The following is a 19,577-nucleotide window of genomic DNA, read 5'->3' on the forward strand; positions in this document are numbered from 1 at the left end:
ATCACCTCTAATGGCTTATGATCTGTGATGAGTTTAAATTCAATGCCGTATAAATATGCATGGAACCTCTCACAGGCCCATACATGTCCGAGTGCTTCTTTCTCTGTCTGAGAGTATCTTTTTTCCACATCTGATAACGATCTGCTGGCATAGGCAATGATTCTTGGTCCTCCAACATGCATCTGGACCAACACGGCTCCTAAACCAACCGGGCTGGCATCCGCTATGACTTTGGTTGATGCCGCCGGATCGTAATATCCAAGAGTTTTTGCATCTGTCAGGCTTTGCTTCAGTGCTGTGAACGCTTTCTTCTGCTCAGATCCAAAATGAAATGGTACACCTTTCCTGGTTAGTTTCCTTAGTGGTTCTGCCACTGTAGCGAAATTAGGAATGAACTTTGCACAAAAATTGACCAATCCCAGGAAACTCCTCACCTCTGTTGCGTTCTGAGGTGCACGTGCCTCTGCAATAGCTTTCACCTTGGCCTCTGCAGGATTTAGTCCTTCCCGTGTAAGTCTGTGTCCCATGAAGTCCATTTCTGACACACCGAACTGGCACTTGTTTCCATTCACGGTAAGGCCTGCCTCCTGTAGTCTAGATAGTACACGCCTCAACTGTTTGTCATGCTCTTCCTTCGTTGGTGCATGAACTATGATGTCGTCATAAATGTTGGCAACTCCAGGAATGCCTTGAATCACTCGATGGATTTCATACTGGTAGATCTCCAGAGCTGCATTAATTCCAAATGATAGTCTCTTGTAACGATACAATCCACAGTGAGTCACAAATGTTGTCACATCTCGGGAACCTAGATCCAGCTCTTATTGATGATAGCCCCATTTCAGATCAATGTTTGAGAATACCTTGCTGGTAGTTAGTTCTTGAAGTATTTCCTCCACTGTTGGTATAGGGTGTCGTTCTCTAATTATAGCTTCATTGGCCATTCTCATGTCAACACATAGTCTTATGTCACCCTTTGGTTTGGGCACAATCACTACGGGACTGACCCATTGTGTCGAATGTTCCACCGGTTCAATAATGTCTTGTTCCATCAATTCTTTAATTTTGGCTTCGACTTTCCCACGAAGTCCAAACGGAGTTCGGCGCATTGGTTGTGCCTTGGGTTTGACCGTTTCATCTACCGCTAGCTTCAATTGTCGACCTTTCAGCTTTCCTACTCCTTGGAAGACTGCGGGGAATTCTTGCTTCATATCCTCGTATGACTGAATTGAATTGACACAAGCTCCAATATGAAGTATTGCCAGGTCTTGCGCTGTGCTTCTACTCAACAATGGTTCTCCCCTCTCTTCTATGACCATAAACTCTGCTTCGATGTACTTATCTCCAGCTTCAACAGTTGCAGTAAAACATCCAATGGTCTGCAATGGCTTGGTTGCTGTGTATGGATATAGTTTCTTGGAACACTTCTTTGAGGTACAGATGATCATTTTCCTTTTCAACTTCTCCCATAAATGTCGATCAATCACATTACTGTCACTGCCTAAGTCTACAATGGCCTGCACTGTCGCTCCACCAATGATCACTGGGACCTTCTCATGATGTACTTCATTCAACGTAAGTTGGTAACAACTCTGTTCCTCCTGGGTATCATCACCGTCACCATCTATCTGGCGAATGGTATCTTTCTTTCCAGGATACTTTCCTTTCCCCCAGGCTTTGCCTTTGGAAGTTGTACTCTTCCTCTTCTGGTCTGCATTGGACTTGCTTTTGCACTTCTTTGCAAAGTGGTCCTTAACTCCACACTTTCTGCAAACTTTGCCTTTGGCCGGGCAATATGGGTCTTTTCCAAAGTGACCTCGGTTTCCACATCGATAACACTCCACGTCCTGTGTCGACGTATATCTTGGCTGGTTATGGCGATGTGAGAGCCTCTTAATTTGCTGGCTTGAGTTGTCTTTCAGGGTCATGGTATGAAATTGCCCTTCAAAAGCCTCTAATGCAGCAGCAATGGTTAAAGCATCGGTGAGTTCCAACTCACTCCCTCTTTCCAGTAGACGTCTTCTGAGTTTATCTGATCTACAGTGCTGTACGACTTGATCCAATAATTGGTTGTCCAAATCAGCTGCTATATAATTGCATCCAACAGCTAGCTGGCGTAGTCTCGTCACGTACTGAGCAATTGTCTGGCCATCTTCTTGTCTCGTTCTCCAAAACAAATGGCATTGAAATGTAGCATTCGGTGTCACTACATAGTGTGCATTTAATGCATCTACCGCTATCCGGTACTCATCCTTTCTTCCAGTATTTAAAAGTGTCTTAAATGTTTCCTGAACTGCGGGACCGGCAGTGAAAAGAAGTAACGCCCTTCTCTGCGCTTTTTGTTCAACTGTACCGGTATCTAGAAATAGGCCACGACTGTCGGCGTAGGATTCAAATTCTTCCAGCCATGCCTTCCACTTCACACTTACAGTGCTTGCATCACCCGTTGGGTCAAAATGAGCAATTCCACTATGCGTTAGAAAGTCACCATCTGCCCCAGCCATGAGGAAATATTCCAGCCCCAAAAGTACTAAGACAAAGAGAAAATTCTTATCACCTTGAAGTTCTCTGTAATCTTCTCTAATCTTGTTTAGTCTTTAATTTTCTTCAAGCTTCTTTCATCCTCGTCGCCAATGTCACATTTGTGGCCTGAAATGTGAAGTTAATAAAACATCAAACACAAGTTTTATCAGGTAAACTTCTCAGAGTCTTTATTTTCCAGTTTCCTTTGTTCTCCTGCTTGTGCTCTTATCTCTCTCTCATACCACGTGACTTCCAGTACATCTCATACATATTCATTATCATGACAGGTTGGTCAGCACAGATTTAATACCAGGACTTCTTCCGGAACGGGTGTGTTCCTCGGATTCACTCTCCTGAAGGCAGCTCGGAAATGTAGCATTCGGTGTCACTACATAGTGTGCATTTAATGCATCTACCGCTATCCGGACGGAATTAACGGGGGTCATGGGGTTGTGAAAGGGTGGTTCTTTGCTGTTACTGTGGTCAAATCAGGTGTAGATGGCATTGCGTTTATCTGGGAGTGAACTTTGCCATCTGCTACAGCACTGAATTTGGTTTTGTAGCATGTTATATTATTTAGGCCCTGCCACAGCAACCGGGTAGCCATTGTTGTTTACATTTTCATCCAGAATCTCCACTTCGCCTGGGATATAGCTTTTCACAGGTTATATCTGCTTCTTTTATTTTGATCTGGTTCTCTAGACTTAAATGTCTGTGGTCTAGCTCTCAGCAGGTTCTGGATTTCATTGTTCATCCAGGGGAAAAGCCCAAATGGTTTGGTGTTAAATTTGGTGAAGATTAGAAATTTCTACCTGTATTTTTCAATTGACTTAGAAATTCTTTGGTCGTCTTTTATGAAAGTGATTTGAAAGCCAGTAATGCCTATTGCTAACAGATAAATCTTCAGTTAACACTGTAATGTAATATTTTTGGCCTTAGCCTAATTATTGTGCTATATTACCTGACTTTTATTTCAAAAATATGGATCTTATCCCCCACCATTATTAACTGGTCATTTCAGCAATTAGCTGAATTTGTCTCTTACCCTTTCCTCTACCTAAATCATTTAAATTCATCTCTTTCACAATTTACACTTCCTAAGAAGGCTTTTTGTCTAAGACTGTACATTTTATCCATTTTTATGGCTGGCCCTGAGCAGTTTTGCTTCCTGTCATAAAATATACTAAATTTTTTCACTTAATATGGATTCTATGTGTAGAGGTGGTGAAAGTCAACTTACAATCAATAAGTGAGTAATCAGTCATGATTTTCCCCAGAGCAAGTGGAGTGGACTTTACCTCAGGGGTAATGACAAAAAAATCTACTGTTACACAAATTTAAATGTTCCCCTTGGAGACATAATTGTCAACTTTAAATTGAATATTCCTGTTGATTATTAATTATGATAAATACATTTACACTGATTAAGATAGGCTGATCATAATATCAAGGTTGGTTTCATGGTGTTTGATGTGCAGGATTTCACCACAATCCTGGTTCAGAAGAATGAAATCCCCACCTCATGGTTTTAGTCTTAAAGAATGAAGTAGCCACACCTAAATTAAATCATCCATTGGTGTTTTGATTTACTGGAATCACTAAAGAAGGAATATATAACACAGGAAGCAAGCATCAATGAGTCATAAAATTATACAGCAGGCAAAAAGGTCCTTTGGCCCAACTCCTCTCTGCCAACTAAGGTGTTTTCCTATACTGTTCCAATTTTCCTGCAATTGGCCCATTTCTCTCTAAAGCTTTCCTCTCCATGTATCTGTCCAAATTTCTTTTAAACATTATTATTGTCTCCTTTCTCTGGAAGTTCATTTCATACAGCCACCTCTGTGTGAAAAACTTGCTTCATTGGTTCCCTGTAAATCTTTTCCTACTCACTTTAAATCTATGCTCTCTAGCTTTAGATTCCCCTACCGAGGGAAAAAGACCAGGAAAATGTGTCTTATTTATGTCCCTTGTGATTTTATAAACCTCTAGAACAGCCATTCTCAAAGGGGGCCATTAGACATACATCCCCCCCTCCGCAGCCCGATGGGGCACAACATCTTTAAGGGGGGAAACAGACTGAAATCCTTAATTGGGGGGGGGTCAAAATTGTAAAAGGGGTCATGAAAACTGAATGGATTAAACAGTTCCTTGCTTCGACATAAGAGGCTGTAAGACCAAAAGACATAAGAGCAGAAATAGGTTATTCAGTCCATCCGGTCTGCTTTGCCATTTAATCATACCTCATCCATTTTCCCACTCAGCCCCACTGCTTGGCCTTCTCTGCATAACCTTTGATGACCTGGATAATCAAGAACCTATCAATCTCTGCCTTAAATACAACCAATGACTTGCCTCCACAACCACCTGTGGCAACAAATTCCACAGATTTGCCAGCCTCTGGCCAAAGAAATTCCTCCGCATCTCTGTTCTGTGGAAGTCCTTCAATCCTGAAGTTGTGCCCTCTTCTCCCAGACATTCCCACAATGGGAAACAACCTTTCTACATCTACTCTGTCCATGCCTTTCAACATTCAAAATGTTTAAAAGGAACTCCCCCACATTCTCCTAAATTCAAACGAGTACAGGCAATGATTGTGTATGACTGACACAGCTTTGGCTCTGAATTGCCTTCCATGTAGTTTTCCTCTTTTGTTCTATTGCCTTCAATTCCAGGAAATAAGTATGTAGGCCGTCAAGCTTTGCTCCATATTTCTGATGTCAACAAGCGTCCTCATTTTGCTTCAAATTTTCGTGACAGGTAGTAATTGTATGTCTCCTTCTGCTAGCTTTTATTGAAGAAGGTATGTATTGTTCATTATTTTCCATAACATTTAAGCTGACATTTGAGCTAACCCTTGAAAGAAGTGCTTTCATTTTGTAATAATTCATTTTTGTTACATTTAGAAATAACTTTACCCATGAGTTCCTCGACATAAAAAAAGTGTCGGCCCTACACTGTGGAATACTTATTGTGTGGTTTAATTACTGTTTATACTTGTGTAATCATTGATACTATGTACTAGTTGGTCCCCATTTTTTGGCTCACAAAATTGGGTGTTTTTATGACCTGTATAAAAGTTGATCCCCCATTTTTGGCCCTGGATGTGCGCCCCCTCCCCCAGAGCTCCTGATGCCTCATCTGAGGATCCTCGCCCTGGGTGCCCGCCCACTGGAACTCCTGATGCCCAAACAGTGGACCCTTGACTCGACCACCTGTCCACCAGAGATCCCGATGCCATGGTTGCCTGCCTATCTGAGTTCATGACGCTCTGGTTCCCTATCCATCTGTGGAGCCTCACCTCAGCTGCCCACCCATCCGAACTCTTGACTCCTGGTCCGCCTGCCCATCCAGGCTCCTGATGCACTGGCCGCCTGCTCATTCAAACTCACAAACACTGATCGTCAACCCTGTCACATGCTCATCCGAGCTCTCGACATCGGATTCTCGCCCTGACTACCCACCCATCCAAGCTCCTGATGCCCTGATGATGGACCTACCACCTGGTCCCAGCCATCTGACCTCCTGATGCCTTGAACAGTTCAGGTACTTACCGAGGTCCAAAAGTTTAACCCAACATTTTGGCACAAAAAACTGGTCCTAAAAATTTGACAATTACATGTACAAATACAGTACATCTCCGCAAAAACCCTTCCCTGCCCATGTGTTTGATTTGTTTTAATATATTTTCAAGTGAAAGCATGAAGCCAAGCAAGCTGAAACAACATTTAGAGACTATACAAAAAGAGAAGAAAGATAAATCATTGGATTACTTTAAAACCCCTGAAGATAATTTTGAGAGATGGTGAATGCTCAAACAGATGACTGCTGAAACATCATAGAAATTAGAAAATGTTCTTCTTACATCATACAAAATAATTGAATTAATGTTAAACTATGTACTCCTGTGCCAATTCCAGCATTAGGGACACATAGAGTGACGATCTCCCCTGTGCAGTGGAAATGCATCATGAGGTCCTGGTGCTCCCCACTAATGGACACTTCTCGATTTTACTTGTGCTATGCCAACATGGGATGTCAGCTAGGTGGGTAAAGTATCTACATCTATGGCCCCTGATCCCCTCCGCAATGCAGATTTCAAACTACACCTGCTAATCATCCACTGATTACTAAATGCTTCCCCTCACCTGGAACCCGTAACTGCTGCCCTCCTCCCCTCATTTCTACCCCCCATTGGCTGACATTCCCATCCTCACTCCACATCATCTGTCTGGTCCTGCTCCTAAGGCAGAATTTTAGTTATTTTTTGTTACATTAATTTCTGGCATGGTGGGGTGGGGCAAGGTGCTGTGAGGTCTTCTGGGTATCTGATTTAAGTTTACCAAATCCATGGAAACTTGGCAAACTGGAGGAAATTGCCATTTATGCCAGTATGTCACTTGTGACAGTGAGTGGAAGGTGGTGGGAAGGTACAGAAGAAACGAGTGGAAGTACTAATTACGGCCTGTATTTCAAAACTCAGTATGATCAACCAGTATGTTAGTTGGAGTTGCTGTTCAGAACCCCATTAAAGCTTTTACCAACTCATGAGTTCCTGTTTCTGTGTTCGCTGCAGACACACTTGGCGATTAAACATTTGCTGTGAGAACTTATTCCGGAGAATTGCACAAAAACTTCTTGCTTCAACACAGTAATTCAGGAATGAGTAAGGTGGAATGGGGAAGCAAAATTAAGTGGTAACTTATGCTTTACTCTAGACAAGGTGAATCATTGATCAATAATGGCCAATTTGATTATCTAGTGGCTGAAAACCTTTCTTCAAACACAAGTCTCAAATCAGGTCATTACAACATGGGCAGTGTAATGTTTTCTTAGAATATAGAAGGAAGCCACATTGAATCAGATTTCAGATTTTTCAGATTTATTGTCAGAGTACATACATTATATTACATACAACCCAGAGATTGTTTTTCCTATGGGCAAGGCAGAATCTCCACTTGTTGCTACCACCAGGAGGAGTTAGGGATGGAGTGTGTAGCATCTGGGGAATGTTGCATCTTGTAAATGTTGTTGCATCTTTGGTAGATTCAAGATGGATGCCTTCCCATGCAGTCTGCATATGTGTGTTCTCCTTTTAGAGCTGGCTGTTTAGTTAATAAATCTAGTTGTTCTAAAAATAACCTAAGTTTCTTTATTGTAATAGAAGAAACATTGCATGGTACCAGGAGTGGAAGAAATGGCCAGAAGTTGAAGAAACAGCCAAGAGTGAAGAAACAGCCAAGTTTGTTTGTGCACCGGAGTGGAAGAGAAAAAAAAAACCCATAATGTGCATAGTAACAGTCGATATCAACAGAGTAAATATGGAGGGTTTAAAAGCTCCTAACGCAGTAAATTGGACTGGAAATATTGGCCACGAGTGGAGGCTATTTATGCAAAGATTTATGCTTTACCTGCAAGTGATTGGAATCGATAGCCAACCAGAAACATGGAAGATTGCAATGATACTTATTGCAGCAGGACTTCAAGAGGTTTTCAATACATTTGGTTTTGCCAAGCAGAAGACCTGAGCAAATTTGACAAGGTTATTGAGATGTTTGATGAACACTGTTTGCCAAAGAAAAATGAAACATTCGAGAGATACGTGTTGAACTCGCGCACGCATTTGCAGGGAGAGAGATTTGATACATTTTTTAATGAACTTGAAATTAAAAGCAAGATTGGATAACTGCAAGATTCAATTATCTGTGATCAAATTTTGTTCAGGATTATTGATAAAAAAAGTGAGAGAGGTTGCTGCGAGAGATAGACATTACCTTGGCAGGAACTGTGAAGATAATGCCACACCAGTGAACTAGCTCTGCAGGATGCAAAAAAGTTTGATGATAGTGTAAAAGCCAGTAGAAATGAAGGTATAGTTATGGCCACAGTGTCTGGACACACAAACAAACAAAATATGAAATACAGGAAACAACAAAAAAATGGAGAGACATTCAATTGTAAACCACGTGTAAACCATGTGGCACTAAACATGCGGCAAAGCAATGTCCATCTTATGGAAAAGTCTGTAACAAGTGCAAAGGACAGAATCACTATGCAAATTAATGTTTTTCCAAAGGGAAACTAATCAGAAGTAAAAGTGTACACACTATAGAAGAAATTGGTCTCAGTGAAAGACTTCTCGTGGGCATGGTGGTGCAGGAAGTGAAGAGTGTTGAGCAGGATAAATGGACTGTGTCATTTAATACAAATGTAACAAATATTCATTTCAATTTAGATACAGGGGCAAAGGTCAATTTGATCTGTGAGCACGACATCAGGGCAATAAATATAAAGCCATACATCCATGCAAATCCTGTACAGCTCATAGCAGAGCATCGACATGAAAGATACATGTAAACTCAAGGTGAAAGTTAAAGATAAAGAGCACCACGTCAGGTCACAGTTGTCCCAGATGGATATTGTTCACTGTTTGGTAACAAAGCATATGAAAACTTAACAGGGTATTTCTCATTAACACCATGCACTTAACAGTGTAGAGAAAAAACTGGATCAATTTCCCAATATCTTCAAGGGGTTTGGAGTTCTACCACTGCCCTATAAGATACAGTTAAAAGAGGACCCACAGCCAGTAGTGCATGTCCTGAGGCAGGTTCCAGCACCACTAAAAAAAAAGCTCAAGCAGGAACTTGACCGAATGATGGCAGTAGGGGTCATAAAGTGGAGGAACTCACAGAATGGGTGAATTCAATGGTGTGTGTCAAAAGAAGAATGGTGACCTACGCATGTGCATGGACCCAAAAGACTTGAATGCCAATATAAAGACGGGACCTTATCAGATTCTCCTAATGTCCCAAAGCAGGTTGGATCCATTGTTTTCAGCACTTTGTACAGACTGATGTAGGGACGCTGCAGCTGCGTTCCCTGTGTCGGGCGGCGGACAAACATAAAGACCGCTGATTCGAGGTCCACCGGTACATGTGTGGGTCCTGAGCCGTGTCTTGTGGCTGGAATTGGGGCAAACGCCCCTAGTCGCTGGTGCAAGAGCTGAAGCTTGTCCGATGCTGTGGAGTTGGTACTGGTGGGTGGGCTGTATACCAGCTCAGCTAACGAAGCTTGCAAGTCCACTTTTGAAGTGCTCCATATCCCCAGTATCAACTAGGGTGGTGTGTCAAGCCACTCCAATCCTGTGTTTCAGGTGTCTGTGAAACTGCTCCACTAGTCCGTTGGATAGCTGTGGTGAAATGGAGTCAGGTGCCACAGAGGTGTGACAAGGCGGCCCACAATGCCGAAGGAAAATGTGCATCTCTATCTAAGTTAATATGCACTGTTACTCCAAAATATGTGACCCAGGTAGATAGGAAAGTCCTGGTGCAAGTTTTGGTTGTTATATCAATAATGGGTATGGCTTCTGGCCAGCGGGTGAATCGATCGACCATGGCGAGGATGCATCTGTGGCTGTGTGATAAGGGCAGAGGTCCAATGATATCAATGTATATGTGTTAGAACCTCTGGGTGGTTGGGGGAAAGTCCTGAACCAGGCTCTTAGTGTGTTTGTGGACCTTGGACATTTGACAAGACAGTCAGTTCTTTGCCCACAGGGAGACTTGTTTTTTAATCCATGCCAGAAAAATTTGCGTTCAATAACTTTGATTGTCATCTGTATTGACGGGTGTGATAGCCTGTGTACCTGGTCATCTCAGCACAGACTCTTGGTTGGCTGGAAACATGGGGGCGATTCGAGCAAAAAGTTCCTGCCCTCATCTGCTGCTACACCAATGCCTTTTGGAATTTTCCCCACCTGCGGAAGTGTCCTACACAGGAATGGAGGGCATAAATGGGGTACGTGTGGACATAGATGACATAATCCTATGGGGATCCTCACAAGAACAACACAACGAGAGTCTCATCAAAGTGCTACAACGTATCCAGAAAAATGGATTAAAGTTAGACAGAGAAAAATGTCAGTTTGGTGTGAAGGAAACCACTTTTTTGGGAGATAAACTGTCAGAGGCAGGTGCGGAGCCAGATAAGAGCAAGGTGAAAGCAATTTTAGAGATGCCCAGACCCACTGACAAAAAAGGTGTATTGAAAGTGCTGGGAATGATCAATTTCATTGGTAAATTCATACCAAACCCGTTTTTCAAAACAATGTACCTAATGAAGTTGTTTCAGGACAAATGTGAATTCAAGTGGACAGATAACCATCAAGAAAAATGGGGACGATTGAAGACCATTCTAACTTCAGAACTAGTTTTGACATTCTTTGACACATCCAGAAAGACAAAAATATTCACGGCTACTTCAAAAGATGAAGTACTTTAAGCTGTGGGAGAAGATTGGAGACCAGATGTATACGCATCAAGGACGATGACAACATCTGAATATTGATATGTACAGATCAAGAAAGGGTGTCTAGATCTGGTCTATGGACTCAAGAAACTCCACAGTTATGTGTATGGTCTACCAACATTTGTGGCAGAGACAGACCACAAGCCATTAATCAAAATAAATCTCAGTGAAATGTCACCAAGAATCCAAAGACTAATGATGAAGCTACAATGTTATGACTTTGAATTGGTGTACACACCAGGGAAACTTACTGAGTTAGCTGATGTATTAACCAGGGCAACATCGCAGAGTGAAGCACATAATGAGAGTTCCACAGAGACAAATATGAATCTCCACATGAAACTGATCGCTGAATCTCTTCCCGTATCTGACATGAAATCCAAGCAGATTAGTGATGAAGATAGGTGATCCAACTTGCCAAAATGTGGTTCGGGAAAGAATGGTAGGCCTTCTGTATCTTAGTGTAGCAGTGATCGTACAATTAGCACTTGGAACAATCTCATGTACATTTCCCCATTTATTTCCCATTAACCGATTCTCTCTCACATTTGTAAGTAGCAACAAAAATGCATAACCTTGGAAGTCTTAGAAATTGCCTGTGATCGCAGGAGGTGCTCTACTTGTGCCCACACCTCCTCCCTCACCACCATTTGGGGCCCCAAACAGTCCTTCCAAGTGAAGCAACACTTCACTTGTGAATCTGCAGGGATCACCTGCTACATCTGGTGCTCTCATTATGGACTCCTCTATATCAAAGAGACTGGACACAGACTGGGAGATTGCTTCATTGAGCACCTTGGCTCTCTCCGCTGCAATAGTGCGGTTCTCCCAGTGGCCATACATTTCCATTCCCTAACCCAAAACCTTGTCGACATGTCTGACCATGGACTTAAACACTGCCACACCGAAATCACCCACAATATTCCATCTGGGCAATCTCCAACCAGGTGGCATTATCTGGTTTCCATTAGCCTATCACCACTCCCAACCATCCCATCCTTTATCTCTGTCTCTCTTTTTCTCTGTATCCTTTCCCCAGCTCTGCTTTCACAGATCCAAAAACCCACCCCTTCCCTTATCAATTCTCATGTTTCCTCTCTTCTGTCCTCTTATCATATCCAATTAATGTCTTCTGTCCGTTGGTTTGTTCTCCTCCCTCCGCCCATTCTTCTCTTCCCATCTACCTTTTAACTCTGACACCTGCCTGCATTTTACACAAACCTTGAAGAAGGGCTCAGGCCCTAACCGTCGGTTATATACTTTTATCTCCTAAGGATGATGCAAGACGTGCTGAGTTCCTCCAGCATTTCTGTGTTTTTGCTACAATCACAGTGTCTGCAGGCTTTCTATTAATAAGAACACTGACATTTTGCATTCACCTGAGCAGACAACAAGAACACAAAAATATTAGCATCTCCAGTTTCTTTTCAAGCAACTGCTATTTATCAGGGAAAAAAACAATTTCAAAGAATCAATGAGTTATGGCATGGATCACACTTCATCTCAGCTAATGACCTAAACAACAACAAAAAATCTCTCCCTAATTAGGATGTGACTGATATGCATGTAAACGAGGTTATAGGCAAATGAGGGAAAGGAATCTGTCATGTTACAGTAAAACGAAACAGAAATAAGCCACATGCCATAACCTCAAAAACATTATCGCTAACTATGCATATTTGGATTCTGCATTTGCTCTATATGGTATTTCTACACAGATGAACACTGCGCTCACCGAATGCTTTCAGCAACAATAGTTCTGAGAGATTATTTATCGAACCAGCATAGGCCTTTGTCTTTGATAATCTACAAATGGATTATTTTGTAAATTTTGTGGCGGAATGGTTCTTCTGTTCTGCTCTAATGATAAAAGGATATATATTTTTCTACTTGGGCTGCCTCATAGCTTCACAGCCAATCTGTCATTTTGGAATGTAGTCTCACTTGTTCCATGGATAATTAAGGCAGCCAAGATGCACACAGATAAGCCCTCCAGACAGGTTGTTGCTTTAGTTTGCCAGTGTTGGCTGAGAGATGAATGTTGATTGAGACCTCAAGCAGTTTCCCTGCACTTCTCTGAGTGGTGGTCATGAAATCTTTCACATAAGGCTCTTTAAAATCATATTGATTCTCTCCTCACAAGAAGGGCAGTACCTAACCATCCACTTGGATGGTTATGGATGGACTCTAAATGATAAGCAACATATCCCACTATAAAGTGTCCCATTGCAGTGTCTCCAATCTCTTCACCACAACAGGAAATGCATCCGATCTATCATGCACCCTCCAACAGTCACAGTGGTAGAGCAGCAGCTGTTTACTTAGCTGGTTGCAATATGAGATCATGTTCTTTGACAGAGGACTCTAGCTGATGTCATCTGTCCCTACCAGCTGTTTCCTCATCGCCTGCTTCTAATGGAGTGGCAGGGCCATCAGAGACGAGCTGGTGTGGCACAAACCACCTTAATAATCTGAGGACCATGTTGATTGTCACATACCGTGTTTGCTCAGTTCGAATGCCGAATCATAGGCCTTGTGCAGAACCTAAGCTAATAGGTGTTCTCAGTGAATACCACTGAAGGGCTGGAATTTTCCTTCATGCATCCAAGACTCAAGATTCTAGATTCCTTTATTGTCATGTAATAGAACAGGTGTAATATTACACAAATTTGACTTTAGTCTGCTGTAGCAGTAGCACTGCCACTTTTTTATCCTTCTTTGCAATTGGTCTATTCTCTTCACATATTGTAGCCAGAGAGTTGTTGACAATGAAGAGAAAGGAAAATTATTTGCCTGAAACCAATCCAATTGAGACTGAATGGTCCTAAAGCTGGCTGTTTAAAATTCACTTTCAGGGATGCTTCAAGAATAGGAAATCTGGGAGACTTGCTGACAAAAGTGTCATTTAAATTGTTGTTGATATTGAAGTCAGTTTAACTGGCAGGAACCTGGAGCTGTGTTGGCAGGTATAGGAAACAAACTATTGATAGATGTCATGCCAGAGGAGGTGAGGGATCAATTGTAAGGCTGCTAGTCACAGAAAAACGTGTTTTGAAACAAGTCGCTTAGACAATATCTGCTGTGTATAGTCAGGCTGAAATATACAGACTCCACTGATGCCATCTCGCCATGACCCAGCCAGAGGTCTTTGCCTTTGCAACCTGGCAGCAGCTTGATGTCTTTATTTGAGGAGAGCAATGCCATTCATGAGCTGATTGCACTTCTCAATGAACTATATGGAAGGGGGTGTGTCAAGATGGCGTAGAGTCTAGACGTGTAATCTCGACCTCTCTGGCCAGACTTTTAAGTACCCGTTTTTTAACTCTTTGTTTTCAAGTTTAAACTTTTAACATTTTAGTTTAAAGTACCAAGGAATTATTATGGCCACTAATGGTAAAATGATTAAACCTCAAGTGCAGAAAAAGTTAAATTTTCGAAGTGCTGAAGATTTGGGGCCTAGACGACTTGATGTAGCCCCAGGCTTAATCTCTTCAGTGTCTAAACCTCAAGGACTGCCTGTGGGAGCTGGAAAAAAATTGTCTATTACTCACCAAGTGAAGGATGGCGCTGGAATTACCTGTTCTCTGAAAGAAGGTGGGTGTTCCCAAGAAGTGGATCCCGATCTGGAAAGCCTTTCGATTTCAACGGAGGGAACATGCAGGAAAACAACTCCATTGTTGGAAATACATCAGGAAGCACTTCAATCTGAAGAAATTGCTTATCTTCGTGATTTCATGAAAAAACAACGAGATGCAGGGGGCGACCAGCAGCGACCCCCTGAGGAAGTCAGGGTGCCGTCGCTGGGAGTCCAGACCCGCAGTAAAACTTTTAAAATGCCTTCTGTTGAGTTGCAGCAGGAGCTGCAGTTACCTTGTTCTGACACTATGTCAAAGAGAGCAGGGCTTAGCTTTTCTGACCTACAGTGGATACAATTAAATGCAGTTATTCAACCTCTAATGAATGAGATGGTTCAAATGAATGCTGGTATATGTTCAGAATTAAATACAGTTAAAGTACGTGCGGATGCATCTTATGAAGAATTTTAAAAATTTCAATTGTTGGTTTGCCAGAAGGTATTGAAGGACAAGATCCTCTTTGTTTCTTTAAAGACTGGATCCCGCAAGTATTAGGGCAAGAATTTTTTTCTGGGGGATTGGTACTGGAAAGAGCCCATAGAGCTTTAAGAAGAACACCCTCAGCTGGTCAACCACCGAGACCGGTAATAATTTGGTGTTTGTGTTATTTGGACAGAGAAGCAATACTTCAACTAGCAGTGCAAAATGAGAGACAATGACAAACTCCATTATTGATTTAGAATTGTAGAGTGCTTTTTTTCCTGATTTGAGTCAAAAGGTCATTCAACGTCGACGTTGATTTAATCCAGTTAAAGAAGTTTTGTGGCGTAAAGGTTATAAGACTACTTTTCGCTACCCTGCAGTGTTGAAGGTGTTTTATGGAGACTATCAATTTCGTTTTTTTGAAAATGATCATGAAGCAATGATTTTTGCTGATTCATTACCAGATATAAGAGGACAAAGATGTAGTCCACCATTATCTCCTAAAGAAAAATCTAGTTGTTCTGGAAACGGAAGAAATGCCAGAAATGGGAAAAATGGGAATGGAAAGACTCCAACTCCTTCTGAAATAGGATCTTCGAGATTGGAGTCTTTTGGATGAAAAGAAGAATTTTCTTTTTCTTACTCTTTTTTTTGTTATTATGATATTTTGATGTTATTGATTGTTTGGCTGGGGAGGGAGAGATTTGCTCTAAATTCTTTACTAGTCATCAGCCACTGGTGGGTGACCCACACCCAATTTTTGCTTAGGGTATTACTTCCTTTTGGTAGTTTTTTGTTGGGGGCGGGATTTTCTTTTTTTGTCTTTATTTTTTTTAATTTTCATTTTAGTTAATTTTTAATTTGTGATTTTTTCTATTGGTGGCCCTATATACGTTGATTTGAGTTTTTATATAAAGATATTATTGGTATTTAGTAATAATAGTAGGTATGTCAAATTTGTGGTTTGCTACTTTTAATGTTCGAGGATTAAACAGTCCAATTAAGCGTAAGCGAGTCTTTGCGTATATTAAGAAAATGAAAATTGATATTGCATTTTTACAAGAAACACATTTAAATGTGAAGGAAAGCATGAAATTAAAGAGGGACTGGGTTGGGCATGTATATTCTTCCTCATTTAATTCTAGAGCTAAAGGCGTAGCAATTTTGAATCATAAAAATGTATCTTTTGAATTACAATCAATGGAGGAAAAGGCAGGATGTATTCTTAAATTGAATTGTAAGAATTTTAGTGAATTTTGGACTTTACTTAATATTTATGCCCCAAATGCAGATGATGAAATATTTATTTCAGATGCATTTTTATGTTTGGGTCAGGCTAATGATAATATTTTAGTTGGTGGTGATTTTAATTTTGTTTTGGAGCCTTTATTAGATAAATCTCTGAAGAAAGTTAAGAAATCCAAGATGGCAATTCAGGTTCAAGCATTGATGAAAGATCTTAATTTAGTAGATATTTGGAGATGTCTTAATCTGACAGAGAAAGATTTCTCCTTTTATTCATCTACACATGAATCGTTTTCAAGGATTGACTTCTTTTTAGTATCAGCACACTTACAAGGGAAAATGCAACAAGTGGAATATAAAAGTAGGGTGATTTCAGATCACTCTTTGTTATATTTTACATATGCAACTTCTGAGAAAATTCAAATACATTTTGCACGTGATTAGTTTGATTAATAGATTTCGACAATCTTCAGATCACCCGATGGTGATATCCCTAGATGCAGAAAAAGCATTTGATAGAGTTGAATGGAATTTTTTGTTTAAAGTTTTGGAGAAATTTAAGTTTGGTCCTTTTTTTATTGGTTGGATTAGGGCTCTATATAGTAAACCGGTAGCTAGAGTATTGACGAATGGTTTGATTTTGGAATTCTTTAAGTTAACTCGATCAACTCGTCAAGGTTGACCTTTATCACCAGCTTTGTTTGCGTTAGTGATTGAACCTTTAGCACAGCTGATAAGACAAAATACACAGATACAAGGTATGAAAGTTTTAGATGAGGAATATAAAATTAATTTATTTGCTGATGATGTATTGGTGTATTTAACAAACCCAGCTCAGTCACTTTTGCACTTGAAGGAGTGTTTAATACAATATGGATGACTTTCTGGATATAAAGTTAATTGGAAAAATAGTGAAATTTTACCGGTAAGTGAAGGAGATTATTCAGTTTATGAGAATAATATTAATTTGAAATGGACTGATCGAATTAAATATCTGGGTATAATTTTGAATGTTAATTATCAATCTTTATATAAATTAAATTATGTTCCGTTAATGAAAAAAATTAAAACTGATTTGATTAAATGGAAAAATTTACCTATTAATTTAATGGGTAGGATAAATACAATTAAGATGAATATCTTTCCGCGTATACAATATTTGTTTCAATCTATTCCGTATTTACTTGATAATATTTTTTTTTCAAAATTTGAATAAAATGGTTAGGGAGTTTTTATGGAGGGGTGAATTTTCGAGAATAGCTTTGAATAAATTAACTTGGAAATATGAGTTAGGGGGATTATGTTTACCACATTTTCAAAATTATTATGAAGCAGCCCAACTTAAATTTATTAGTTCATTGATGGATTTGATACGGCCTCCTAGTTGGGCTAAAATTGAGATGGCAAGTATTTCTGAATTTTAAATACATCAATTTTTGTTTAGATAGAATATAAATTTGTTACAACAATATAATGTGCCTATACTAAAACATTTAATGAAGTTATGGATAAATAAAAATAAAATGACAGGCTCTAGGGGTAAATTATCATCTTTGAATCCGTTGTATAATAATCAACTTATTTCTTTTTCAATACATAATCGAAGTTTATTGCATTGGAGATTTAAAGGTGTGAAAAATTTGGGAGATTGTTTTAAAGAGGGTAAATTTTTATCTTTTAATTCTCTGTTTCTTTATTATCAAATTCGATCTTTGGTAAAATGTATGTTTGGTAGAGATATGATTTTACCTGAAATGACTAAATTTGAGACTTTTCTTATGAAGGTACCAGAGAAGGGTTATATTTCATCTATGTATCAAATATGGTATTTATGGATGGTATGGATAAAACGGGTTGGGATTGATCTAAAAGTAAATGGGAAATGGATACTGGTTTTATTTTTTCCAAAGATGATTGGTTAGATATCTGTTATGATAGTGTAACAAGATTGATAAATGCACGTTATGCAATGATTAATTATAATTTTTTTACATCAATTATATTTAACACCTGAAAAATTAAAAAAAGTATGCTTTTCATGAATCAGATTTGTGTTTTAGATGTGATACAGTTGGAACTTTTTTTCATGCTATTTGGTTATGTGTATATATATGTCCCGCATCGGACTGGTCAGCCACAAACGAGCCTGCAGCTGACGTGGACTTTTTACCCCCTCCATAAATCTTCGTCCGCGAAGCCAAGCCAAAGAAAGAAAGATATATATATATATATATATATATATATATATATATATATACACAATCTTTTTGGAAGAAAATTCAATCTTTTTTAAAATACCTGTATAAGATTAAAATAGCTTTAGATCCAACAGTATTTTTATTGGGTAGTTTGCAACCTCTGAAAGGTTTGGGATTAGATAAGTTTCAGCTTGCTTTTGTATATTTAGCTTTATCTGTAGTGAAAAAATGTATTGCTAGTACATGGAAATATACAAATATGATTGATATTAATAGATGGCATAATGAGTTGAAATATTGTTTAATAATGGAAAAAATTAATGCATGTTTTGCATGATAATTATAATTTTTTAATTAATAAGTGGTTGTTATATTCAGAATATTTACATTTCAATATATATTGATTAGATCTTAACATGTATATTTAATTTTTCTTTAATATTCTTTCTTTTTTCTTTCTTTATGGCTCTCCTTAGGAGAGTTGGCTGAAGGGGGTGGGGTTCTTTTCTTTTCATTTTTTTTCTATATATATAGAAAAAAAAGTTCATGTTTATGGTTAATTGTTGCATATGTCATATATTATTTGTTTTTTGAATGAATAAATAAAGTTTTTTTAAAAATAACTATATGGAGCATATATGGAGTATGAGCAGCTCCATGTTTGGCAGTCACGGTGTTGCCTAATCCCCATGATGGGTATCCACCAGGGCAAGTAGCTGCCACATCATTGTGGCTCCTCTCTGCACATGGCCACATATTAAATGTTTTTGAACAATGTGAATAATTTGAGAACCATTTATGGCAAAGCAATATTAATTCATACATAAATGGAAATTTAAAGTTAAAGCCACAAAGCTTTCCCTGTCTGACAAATTTGCAGGTGGATTTTGATGTCTTAGTAGTGATTGCTGTATAGCTACAATCTGGGTGCTGGAAAGTTACACCCTTTTATGTTGGGCTCATGCAAATGTCCTTGGGAATTGAGAAAGATTCTTGGCCAGGGCCAAATGAACCAGCAGCCTGAAATGACTGGGTGCGAGCTCTGGTCCATGTGCCCAACCAGGTCATTATTGGAAAATGAATGGTGCCTGTGTGAAGGGGGAGCATCGCCTATGAGGTAGGCATCCTCTCAAGGGACGTGGAAACAATGGTCCCAGGATCTGTGGGTACCTGGCCAGTGAATATTATTTCATGGAGCTGGCCCAGCTTAAAGAGCCAGAGGGAGCTGCTAATAGGTTGTGTTCCA

At 39.7% G+C, this 19,577-nt stretch overlaps 1 long non-coding RNA gene across 1 annotated transcript in view; it reads right to left on the reverse strand.

Annotated features, from left to right (window-relative positions):
• LOC138737623 (uncharacterized) overlaps window positions 1-19,577 on the reverse strand; it is a 126,954-nt gene that overhangs the window by 24,348 nt on the left and 83,029 nt on the right. Inside the window, exon 2 of the long non-coding RNA XR_011341076.1 lies at window positions 2,558-2,649. This is a non-coding gene — a long non-coding RNA (uncharacterized lncRNA). The remainder of the gene's footprint in view (window positions 1-2,557; window positions 2,650-19,577) is intronic.

The sequence above is a fragment of the Narcine bancroftii genome, chromosome 6, assembly GCF_036971445.1.
Source record: "Narcine bancroftii isolate sNarBan1 chromosome 6, sNarBan1.hap1, whole genome shotgun sequence".
Classification (NCBI taxonomy): Eukaryota; Metazoa; Chordata; class Chondrichthyes; order Torpediniformes; family Narcinidae; genus Narcine; species Narcine bancroftii.